The sequence below is a fragment of the Neolamprologus multifasciatus genome, chromosome 8 (assembly GCF_963576455.1).
Source record: "Neolamprologus multifasciatus chromosome 8, fNeoMul1.2, whole genome shotgun sequence".
Classification (NCBI taxonomy): Eukaryota; Metazoa; Chordata; class Actinopteri; order Cichliformes; family Cichlidae; genus Neolamprologus; species Neolamprologus multifasciatus.
In genome coordinates, this window is record NC_140446.1 from 13,227,607 (window position 1) to 13,236,251 (window position 8,645).

At 41.6% G+C, this 8,645-nt stretch overlaps 1 pseudogene; it reads left to right on the plus strand.

Annotated features, from left to right (window-relative positions):
* Positions 1–505: 505 nt before the first annotated feature.
* LOC146512649 (uncharacterized) lies at positions 506–5,092 on the plus strand (annotated as a pseudogene).
* Positions 5,093–8,645: the final 3,553 nt, after the last annotated feature.

Below are 8,645 nucleotides of genomic sequence, written 5' to 3' on the forward strand. Positions count from 1 at the left end.
AAAGCACAGATAAGACATTTTTGAAAATCATGGACTTCACAGTTTTCTGAAACTATTTTACAGTGTGTAGGTGTGCCCCCCCCCCCCATGTGACTGTTTCAGAGACTGAAACAGTGGTGGCTGTTTGGAAGAATCTAAAATATAAAACACTTTTTTGTTTACTACATAGTTCTATATGTGTTCATTCATAGTTTGATGCCTTAAGTGAGAATCTACAATGTAAATAGCCATGAAAATAAAGAAAAACATTAAATGAGGTGTGGTCAAACTTTTGACTGGTAGTATATATGTCCACAAACCCTCACACTCCCGTGTTCAATCTAACTTGCAGATTGATTTTCTTTGTTGTGCAATCACAACCACGGACTCTATAGCATTATCCAGGCAGTGGTGCTACATTTAAAGCAAAAACAGATAAATAAAATATAAGGGGTTTTTTTGTTTTAGTTGGTATTTCCAGGTTTATTACGTCATGATTTAGTCAAACCAATCAGCGTCTAGTTCTGACCCAAATACGGAAGCAGCACAGACAGCGGCGAAAGTAAAAGTTGACACGCTTTCTTGGGCGTGGAAATGCAGTCCAAAGCTTTTTATAGACATTAATTATTATAACCACGGGGACATCACATCTTATTTAATGCTCAAGATGTCTTCCTCTTGGTTTCGCGTTGCACTTCCGCTTTGTTTTGCGGTTTTATCGGTCGCCCTGGCCATCAGCGGACAGATTCCCGGTAAGCGGTGAATGAGTGCGCGAAATAGCGAAATAAAAACCATCCTGTCTCGACAGGATTGCGCACTTTCATGGTAGACTGCGTACTCTTGTTTGATGAGAAGAAAGGTAACGGTCTAATGCTGACTAACAGCGCCCCCACCTGGCTCCTCTGTGTTTTTGTTTGTCTTGTGTAACAGCCATGCCGACCCCTCTCCCCGCTGTCATCGGTTTGTGCTCTGTGGCCGGGATGGCACTAATCTTGAAGATAAAGGTTGAAAACCGGACGTTAAGCAGCCTTCTGAGCCAGCATGTAGCGGTGAAGGTTGTAGGCTGGCTGGGCAGGCGGCAGAGAAGGAAACTTGAAGCAGACACACTCAAAGTCAAAGAAGTCCAACAGGAGACGCTGCTGAAGCGCTTGCGTAAAAACGGAGATACGTATTATGGAAGACCGTACGACTTCAGCTCAATAAAAGGTAAGCAGTGAAGTAGATGGCGTTAGTTTAGCAAGCAGGTAGTGTGAAGACATTTGTGTTTATTCAGTGTTAACGCTTGGGAAGACCGGGGTGACACATTAAAGGAAAAAACTCGTGCCACCAGCTGCCACCAGAGTCCTTAAAGAACGGCGACAAATCACAACTTCATATTGATTTGATTCCTATTTTAGATGTGTTGCTATCCAAAAATAATTAAAGCTGCATCTATCTGTTCACAATTTTTATTGTTTTGTGAGCAAGTCAAGCTTTTTTAAAATTTCTTTTTATTTTGTTTTAAACCTGTGTCATCAAATTTATTGTTTTCAATGAACAAATGTCCCCGAGACATTTTCAGCGTACAGGTGACTAAAACAGCATTTCATGCATTGAGTGGAATTTGGCTTGTTTTGTAGACTTAACTCCATGTGCTGATTTGTTATTTAGTTGTGCCAAAGGGTTTCCAAATGAATTAATTTTATGTTATTACAGTAATATTTGTAGGAAATATTGGAGGGAAGAGGAATAATGCTGTAAGTCAAAATCAGTTTATTTTTCTCATATTTTTCTCATTTTTTGTCAGATAATTGACACTGAAAACACATGTAGCCTGTACACCTGTAGCGAGATGAAATCAAATACAACTACCATCATTTATGTTTATATGTGTATTATTAACGTTACAGTCATATTTTTTTTTTAGTATCACTCTTTTCATTCCTGTACTACAACACCCTTAGTATTGATTTAAAAAGTACTACACTATTTCTATGATCATCTGAGATGAAAATTATCCTGATTACCACAGAGTTAAGATGCCTACTTGTGACTTTCTCTTTTTCTTCCCCTCCACAATTTCATTGCTTCACTTAAATAGCTTTGATATAGAAGCTGCTGCGTGCTGTGTGTCTTGCTGGAGTGTGAATTTACTTGTGTCCATGGTTCACCTGCCTATGCCCTGTGCACATATAGCAGCAGTATCATATAGTCTGTGGATGAGAGTGTGGTTTCTGAGAGGACCACCAACTCATTTCTGCTTGTTGTAATGTTGCTGTTTAAACTATTCACAGCAGGCCAGGGTATTAAATGACCCTGAGTATACTGGGAAATGTCCCAGTGTTCCCGATGGGCACGGACAATGCAGCAGGTCCTGAGAATTGCGATGCTGAAATTGGGGACTGTTTGATACTTGTGCTTAAATGATGAAAGATAAATTAGAGGTGTCAATACAGTTTTGATTTAAATCATGAAATCTCTTTATTTTCTAGATATTAAAGAATTTCAGGCATGCCATCCTATTACTACATACACGCACTATCAAGACCTAATCAACCGCATCGCAGCTGGAGAAGAGAAGCTCATCATTGCAGAGAAGCCATTAATTCTGGCCATGACCTCCGGGACATCAGGATCCAGTGCCATGCTGCTCAGCACTAAGGACACCAACACTGAGTTCTTCCTGCAGGTGAAGTCACTCCTTATGATGATGATGACGGTGTAGCCCATGTGCTGCGCAAGGAAATTTTACTAATAATACTCGCTGTGTGTTTCCATCAGGGAGTGACTGTGTGCTTAGATGCCATGCAGCAGGCATTCCCTGAGACCAAGAGCCTTCAACGCACCACCAAGTTCTTTTACACTCCTACTTTTCGGCAGTCTGAGGCTGGAATTCCCATCGGACCAAACTCCTCGACACCAGCCTCCTCACGCCACATCCTAAACCTGTACACAACTCCAGCACCTGCCTTCAAGGTACAATCAGCAAGCCTAACAAGTGGTCAGCCTTTGTGTGACCGATTCGGTAATAAAATCTTATGTTTCTTCAGGTTCCCAATGAGAAGGACACGCTCTATTTGCATCTTCTTTTTGCGCTGAAAGATCCTAATGTGGGAACTCTGGAGTCCAACTTCGCCTCCACAGTTTTCTATGCCTTCAGTGCCCTACAGGTACCCAGTTGTTTGTCTGGAATGAGTTACTTTTGTTGTTTTTGTGTTTTTCTTTCTTTTTTATGTGAGTAGAGGCATAAAAACAGGACTTAATGGGAAACCGTAAAGTATGTAAAGTAATTCATCCATTCCATCCTTCAAAGAAAAGCATTAGCAATGTTATTTCTTGTCTATTTTAAGAGACAACGTTTCATTGAGCAGTAGCAGGCTGTTGTTGTCCTTCACATGTGCCTCATTTCGTTCTCACTGGGACATCATCTAGTAAAACAAGATGAAATCTTGAGTCAGGTGTTTAGCTCCCACTGACTGATTAAAACATTTGTGTTAATTGCTTTATGAATAAAGGCTTGGGCAAGTCATTTCTCCCTAATATGCTCTCGATCTCATAGGAGCGTTGGCAGGAACTTGTGGAGGACATTGAACGGGGGAAAATCAGCACTGCTCTGTCTCTGGAGCCCAAAGTGAGGGCCAAGCTTGAAGCGCTAATGAAGCCAGACCCACAGAGAGCTGCCCAACTCCGGGCCCACTTCCAGGACGGCTTCAGGGGGATTGCCAAGCGCCTGTGGCCTCATCTGAACCTGGTCCTGGCAGTGGACTCAGGCTCCAATCAGATCTACGGTGAAATGTTGAGGGAGTTACTGCAAAGGAGTGCCTTTCTACTCGCCCTTCTATGCTGCTACTGAAGGTAATAGCCTTCATTTACATTTTTAAGCTGTTTAATTAAAAACCGTTGCAGTTGGGCATTTGTAGGGTTTCTATATGTGGATGAGGTCAGCATTTGCTCTCATTATCTGTGCCCCTGCAGGTTTAATTGGGGTGAACCTGTGGCCTCAGGAGTCAGAAAGACGTTACTTGCTGTGCCCTCGCTCAATGTTCTGCGAGTTCCTCCCAGAGAGCAGCCTGGATGAGGAGGCCCCTCACACTCTGCTGATGGAGGAGGTGAAGGAGGGAGAAAACTATGAGCTGCTTGTCACAAATGCTTCAGGACTTTACAGGTTTGATTTCATCTACAAACAAATATAAATAACTGCAGCTGTATGTTTACGTCCTCATGATTGTGATGGGTCACACTGCATTTTAACATGTTCTAAATCTGTTTAAGTTTGTCACTTGACACTGACTCTCAACATCAGCAAAACTAGAGAGATGATAGTGGACTACCGGAAACTACCAGTCAGAGAACACCAGCCCATCCACATCAACGGTGTCAAGGTCGAAAGGGTCAGCAGCTTCAAGTTCCTTGGAGTCAACATCACCGAGGACTTCTCCTGGACCCTTCACACAGACACTGCTATCAGGAAAGCTCGCCAGCGGCTTTACTTCCTGAGGAGGCTGAGGAAGTTTAGCATGAATGCCAACATCACCTCAAATTTTTACAGGTGTGCAATTGAGAGCTTGCTGACGAGCTGCATCACAGTTTGGTACGGAAGCTGCTCTGCCAGCAGCCGTAAAGCACTACAGAGGGTGGTGAAGGCAGCAGAGCACATCACTGGCACGAGGCTTCCTGCCATTCAGGACATTTACCTCCAGCGATGCCTCCATAAAGCACACAGCATCATCAAGGACCACAGCCACCCAGCACATCAGCTGTTCTCCTTGTTACCATCTGGCAGACGTTACAGGAGACTGTCTGCTCGGACTACAAGACTTAAAAACAGTTTTTACCACCAAGCCGTACGACACCTCAACCACAACACTTAAACACACACAACACAGCACTCAGAAGCTACCCTGTAGCTTCACAAGTACTCTGTTTAATCTGCACTGGTCACTTCACTTTATTGTCATTGATATTTATATTTAAAGTGCAATACTGTAATTTTCTGCTGCTCATTCCTGTGCAATATCCCATCTGCCCTCCCGTCATATTTCTTTTCAAGATTTTCTTTTTAATCACTAGTGTACATATATTTATAGATACATATATATTTAGTCATCTTTTCTCTTTTACCATGTCTCTCTAATATTTAGCTCCTTACTATTTTTATATTTTTATATTTTATTTTTATTATATTTTATTATATTTTCTGTACTGTATCATGCTGCTGAGTGACTGCTGCTCGTCAAACACATTTCATTGCAATGTTGACCCTGTGCTAACTTGCATATGACAATAAAACTTGAAACTTGAAACACTTCACTACTTTTAGGTTGGACATCCTTTTTTCTTAATTCTTCACAGCAAAGATTCAACACGTACTGGAAACATTCCAGAGAGAATTTGGTCAGTGTTGACATGATGGGAATCTCCCGTTCCACAAATGCTCTATTGGACTGAGACTTTTGTGACTATGGAGGTCATCTGAGTACAATGAACTCAAGAAACTATTTTGAGACTTGATTGAGCTTTGTGACATGGTGTGGTATCCTACTGGAAGCAACCATCAGAAGATGGGTACACTGTGGTCATAAAGGGATGGACATGGTCAGCATCACTATTCAGTTGGAGGCTGTGGAGTTTAAAGGATTTTGGTACCAAGGAGACAAAGAAAATATCCCTGACACCATTATGCTACCACCACCATCTGCCTGAACGATTGTTACAACAAGGCTTTCATGTTGTTTATGCCAAATTCTGACCCTCTCTCCAAATGGTGGAGCAAAAAATGAAACTCTAGGCAACTTTTTCCAATCTTGTCCAAACTTGGTGACCCTATGTGAATAATAGACTCAGTTTCCTGTTCTTCAGAATCAGATTACTTGTGGGAATAAATGTGGATTACAGTTGCTCCAAGTCGGTAACAGTAACAGCTAAACTATTTAAACAATACAGTATGTTACAGATTTTATACATTTAAGAAACAGCACTAATATATACAAATCACTCAATTATAAATATCAAGAGGTGATTTTAAATAAATATCAAGAATATTGCAGAGTACGAGTGGCAGCTGATGTGGTCTTCTGCTGCTGTACCCATCTGCTTCATAGTTCAATGCACTGTGATTATAGAAATGCTCTTCTTGATAATTTGGTTGCAACAAGTCATTATCTGAGTTTCTGTTGCCTTCCTATAGGCTCAACTCATTCTGGCCACCCTCCTTTGAGCTCTGACATCAGCAAAGCATTTCTACCAGAGATCTGCCGCTCACTGGATATTTTCTCTTTCCGTGCCATTCTCTGGAAACCCTAGACATGATTGTGTGTTGAAATCCGCATGAGAGAGGTACTTGAGGTCAGTATATTGCACAAGGATATTTGGCATGTAGATTAAAGCATACAATGACCAAGCAGGTAGGTGACACCCCCGACACTAAGTAAACCAGATTTCAAGTTCATAACTTATCAAGCAGTTGCCATTTGGTGACAACTCCTTTATTGAAGGAAGACATCACATAACATTTCAGTCTTGAGTTTAATAAGCAAGGGATGTCAGGCGTGGGATTTGACCCCACGGCTCCAGGAGAGACTGTAATCTGAACGCAGCGCCTTAGACCGCTCGGCCATCCTGACACATTTTCCCTTGTTGATACAGAATCCACATGACAGACTACCAGATCAAGACACCTTTACAACTGATCAGATTGTTGTAATCTGCTTTACCAACACATATTCAGCTGAGATTCAAGAAGTCACTTGGATGAGTGATGAGACATTTCTTCAACTATGTGATAAATGAATGTGACCAAGTTGCAGTACAGAAAGGAACTGACTTCTACTTCACATCTAAAGCACATTTGTGAGATTTGAGGTTTAGATCTATGTATTTTTGCAGGCTGAGATCGACTTGGTGAAGGAAGTTGTAATGGATGTCTGTGAAGATTCTCAGTCATCCAGGTCATTGCAGTCTAAGGAGCTTGGAAACTTCCTTAAACTTCTTTAAGTTGCTTGAAGACGTTTCACCTCTCATCCGAGAAGCTTCTTCAGTTCTAGGGTCAAATGGTGAAGAGTCCCAGATTTAAGGCCTATGGGAGTGTCCGCCCAAGAGGGACGAGGGACCCCCTAATGATCCTCTCTCTAATGACACGAGCCAAGGTGTGAAAACGGTGTAGGTCACAATCAGCCAAGGATTTTGGGACTAGGTTTCACATGCTCATTGTGAAACCTAGCCCCAACCTATCATGTGATTTCCTGAGGTCAAATGGCCCAGGATATGAATGGGCGTTAAGGCTTCTGGGAAGGTCTCTCAACACTGGATTATAGATGTCAGACAGTTGGTGCCCTATGCCACCAGCTCTGTTCAAAGATGGTCATTCACAGTGGACATAGATGTAACGGAGCAGTCTGTATCTGGAGTGAATTTGGCTGTCTGGTATCTCAACAACATTCAGACTCCGATAGACGCATGAGAGAGGTACTTGAGGTCAGTATATTGCACAAGGATATTTGGCATGTAGATTAAAGCAATAAGACCAAGCAGGTAGGTGACACCCCCGACACTAAGTAAACCAGATTTCAAGTTCATAACTTATCAAAGCAGTTGCCATCTAGTGGCAACGTCTTTATTGAAGGAAGACATCACATAACATTTCAGTCTCATGTTTAATAAGCAAGTGATGTCAGGAGTGGGATTGGAACCCATGCCTCCAGTCAGCTTGGCGCAAATGCCCACCTTGTGTCCACCTATGGGCCCCCGGCACGACCCAACATAATCCGCATCTTAACCCATCTAGACAACTGGGCCACCGCTCCAGAGAGCAGGTGGCAAAACGCTGTCGTTGGTTCTGTCACACATTAGGCACTGGGTTTTTCTGTCAACTTTCAAAAGAACTTGCTAATCCTGAATCAGCATATTTCTTTTCATTGGTTTAGAAATATGCTCGTTTTCAAGCTGCGAACGTTTGTTTGAGCACAGAGGGGCAGCATTTCATCGCTGCCTTGTTCAGTTTCAGCTGGGATCCAGATTGCATTTCCAAATGATATGATGATGCTTGTTAGGCATGATGGCAACTATGATCATTGTAGTGCCACTAGGACTTTCAAATTTCACAAGGTTACATTCACACAAAGTTGTTATTTTTTTCATATTACTATTTATTAGCTATGCATCCCATTTTGCCTTTGAATACATTTTAGATTTCATATACATCTATATTTTGTTTTGTTTTTACAACTAGAGCAATGTCACAGGCACACCGAATGACAACCCTGAATTCCAAAAGTTTCCAGAGGAAAAACAAAAATATACTCAACTGATGAAGCTAGAAGTGGCTTATAATCACTAACTGTATATAAAAGAGACTGATGTCATCCATTAGTTCAGTTCTATTTAGAAATCTTAAGCTGAGCAGTTCCACAGTTGCCCTGACCTCTTTATCACCCAAAGCCTCTTTGCAACCAGGAGTTGCCTCCTTATGGTCAGCAATTCTGCCAAACGACTGAATCAATATCTATTGTAGTCATATACATATCAAGGTCTTTCTTTTTTTTTACACATTTATGTTGTCATGTTTTATCTCTTTAGCATCTCCTCCACTATCTCTATAAATCACAATTAAAATAAATTATTTTAACATTTACACTATGTAACATGCTTACACTATGTTAAAAACGTTAACATAGTGTAAGCTGATGAAC